Genomic DNA, 3,280 nt, shown 5'->3' with positions numbered 1-3,280 from the left:
AGACTTCCTGTGAGTGAGTCAATGACAGGGACAGCGTTGAGATTATTTTAACATGAACTAAATCATTTTCCTTCCACAAACATTGTGTTGCAACGCTGCCCACAATTATGGCAGAAGTGTTAGTAAGTCAGCAGAGAAGGTCGTATGGAATTTGAAGGACCAAAAGCATTCTAATGTACTGAAGGCCACAAATGCAGCACGTGACTGATGGTGCAAAGCACAACTTGCCTTTTCTGAGGCTGCCTCGTTTTCTTTCAACTTCGGGTCTGATGGTTCTACACAGGGTGCCTGAAATAATACAGAGGAAGTTTACAGTTGGCTGGTCACATGTCTGGTAGCGCTGTCACTTGTGGTCATTGAGAAAGGAATACAGCTGTAATGAGTCATATAGCATAAAATTTCTAGGTCTACAACCAATTTCTACAGATCGCAAAATTTTCACAGTTGTGCCCATGTACACATTCTTATGAATTAATAATTTAAGCACACACCGTCCCGTATAAACCAATTAAATAATGAAATTAACTAAAATCTAAGATGACCCTGCTGACCTCCAGCTCCACCTCATGTTTTGAACTTGTTTAATTTGTTAATTAAGCAATATTACACTCAAGGTTCTGCTCTTGTCCTTCGGCCTTGTGCCTACAACCCTATCACAGCTGTGCTGCTATTCAGGACCACAGCAGTTCCACAAATGGCATTTATTGGTTGACAGTAATAAGAATAACAGACTATGATTTGTTTATCTTATCATTTCTTTGGACTCTCCCAACACAAATGGTGCTGTCACTGAACCAGAAAATGACTGTTACTAAGCCACACAAATAATGAACATATTCCTGCACACTCGCTCACTGATGTCACAACAGCATAGCTGGAGGTTTGCACTGAAGTATTCTGCTTTATCTTCTCCTCATCCTCTGCTAACAACAATTCATGATTCATCTCAAAAGTAAGTTTTGGAAAAAAGTCCAGTTTCAGTGCTATTTGTTACAATGCCGTTTGTGTTAAACTAGCCAGCAAGTTAGCCATGACTGTTTTCATTAGCAACTGTTGGAACACCTGTAACATGGACTGAGACATACTGGGAAACATCCTACTGCTTTCGTACTCAATATCAGCATTGGAGTGCCTCTTTACAGTTTACAGTCAGAACTAGCTGCTGTATTAAAAGAAAATGAGAACCTTAACTCACCATTGAGCGCCATGGCCAAGAGGAGTCACCATAGTTATATGTTAGCTCCTCGCCTGGAAAGATTTCCTTGACAGCAAAAAGGCAAAGGTGGGGCCTTCCGTGGACCATTATTCTCTTGGCTTTGCAGTTGGGATGTATGTGATCATCATTCACCAGCCGTCCCAGTGTTCCGTCTTCTTTTGAAGCATCTATGCGGTGAGGCAAAAAGAATGTTTAAACATGTATGATCCTTTTGTAACGTGTCTGAATTTTTTTACTTTTACATGTCTTGTCATTGTAAGAAACAAACTGGCTTCAGATGAGAGTGGCTGCTGTCTGAGAAGCAGCATTAATAAAGCCAATTATTAATTAATAACCCAAATCAAGGCTAAATTCATCCAGGATAAGCAGAGAATCCCAGTTTATCCCAGCAACTACTCCTCAGGTTGAATCAGTCATTTGCATTCTTGGTGTACAGACCAGAGGGATGACATCAGGAAGCTGCACATTGTGTGTGCTTTAATGACCTTCACATTACACAGGAAAAGCTAAGAATTTTGGATACGTTGTAAACAATTTGTAGTGCATAAAGTTTTTGATCAAAGTTTATAATGAAACAGCAACTTTTTGCTCCCTACAGTTTGTTTTCATGGATGAATGTTTGCTTCTCTGACCATCAGTCCAGTGACGTAAACACGTGGGAACACAGTTACTATGAGTGAGTGGTCCAGAAGAATCCACCCTAACCTCAACCAAGGAGGTTTTTTGATTGTTGCAGCTTTGAATGGTCACTGACTTCACTAAGCTGACTGTAGGTGACATCGCGGCAGACACATGGAGACACAGCAGCGCCGTCTGAATATCATGACGTTCAAAGCACTGAATAGCCTGGTTGCCATAAAATAAACTTGATGAGTAAATAAAGGGAAGAACTGTAAAATCTCTTTTCCATGAGGCTGCTCAATCAGACAAGGGCAGACCACCCTGTAGAGCCCTGTGTGCTGATCCTCGACGGTCCCTAAACGGCAGCTGTCTGACTCCTAATTATTCATTGAAGCAGAGTGCAGAGTTTTATCATCTCATCTGATAATATTACGGCCCAGGTTGGTGGTTGTTGTCATGGAAACATGATGCTTCCCTGAAACAGAGTGATATGCTATGATAAGGCTTTTTAAAATCGTAGCTGTGGTATACGCTCACTGTACCACAGATAGGCAGAGTTCACCAATCCATTTTATAACTGAGTTTGTTTGCCTGTAATTGCCCATCCCTGCACATCTAACTCAGTCCTGGCTGTAGGTTGGTAGCTTTGAACCACCAATGAAGACTGCATGAACAGGTTAGATAAATAAGACTCGATTCCTGAATTTGATGCAGGCTTTCAGAAATTCAACTCTGCAACCACATAGCAACCCATCAATCAAATGATCTTACAATTTAAATCCCCTTCGGTCCAGCGTTTAAGGAAGACAATGCAAGGAAAAATATTGCATCTAGGTAGCCAGTCGGTGTACTATATCAACTCCACGTGGGTTTTATCTGGATGGGAAGCACACACACATTACAGGCATTATGGAAAACAATCTTTAGCAGCCTGGGTTGATTTTAACGGATGCATTGTGCTGCGACATGTGTGTCATGACATTGTCACGCCTGATGTAGTTGAGGGGTATCTTTTAGCACTTTGCTCTCCCAACCCTTCCTGAAACTTCAGATGGACAGCAGTCACTTCCCTACCTTGTTGGAGCTTGCAGTGTTTAGTGGTGTATTCTGTCTCTGTCAGCTCCCAATAATCCAGGAATGGACGTCTGACTCAACTGACTCAAGTGGCCTGAAGTTTGTTCACATGGAGATGGAAAAACAATAGGGTCTTAGCAGTGCATGCTGGGGCCCTGAGCAGTACATCACTCCCAGCATCTTAAACTACAGCTACTGTGAGGTGACTACACTCAGAGAATCAGACATGAATATATTGGATGAAGAACTTACCTTCATAAGGGTTAATAAGTCTTCCTTCCAGGAAAGATTTGTCTTCTCCAGGAATAATGTGGTCCACAGCATCCTGATCGGGAGTCTTTCTCCTCCTCTCAGTCACTTTGGCTGGAA

At 41.9% G+C, this 3,280-nt stretch overlaps 1 long non-coding RNA gene across 1 annotated transcript; it reads right to left on the bottom strand.

The window, feature by feature from the left end:
- Positions 1-227: 227 nt before the first annotated feature.
- On the bottom strand, positions 228-3,194 carry LOC147242070 (uncharacterized). The gene is made up of 4 exons (XR_015111034.1): positions 3,164-3,194; positions 2,912-3,005; positions 1,196-1,383; positions 228-288 (listed from the first exon to the last, which is right to left on the bottom strand). It is a non-coding gene; the product is annotated as an uncharacterized LOC147242070 (long non-coding RNA).
- Between the last annotated feature and the right edge of the window lie 86 nt (positions 3,195-3,280).

The sequence above is a fragment of the Aulostomus chinensis genome, chromosome 21 (assembly GCF_037954235.1).
Source record: "Aulostomus chinensis isolate RoL2024-O1b breed Wild chromosome 21, RoL_Achi_v1.0, whole genome shotgun sequence".
Lineage (NCBI taxonomy): Eukaryota > Metazoa > Chordata > Actinopteri > Syngnathiformes > Aulostomidae > Aulostomus > Aulostomus chinensis.
This window is presented reverse-complemented; position numbering and strand designations above follow the sequence as displayed.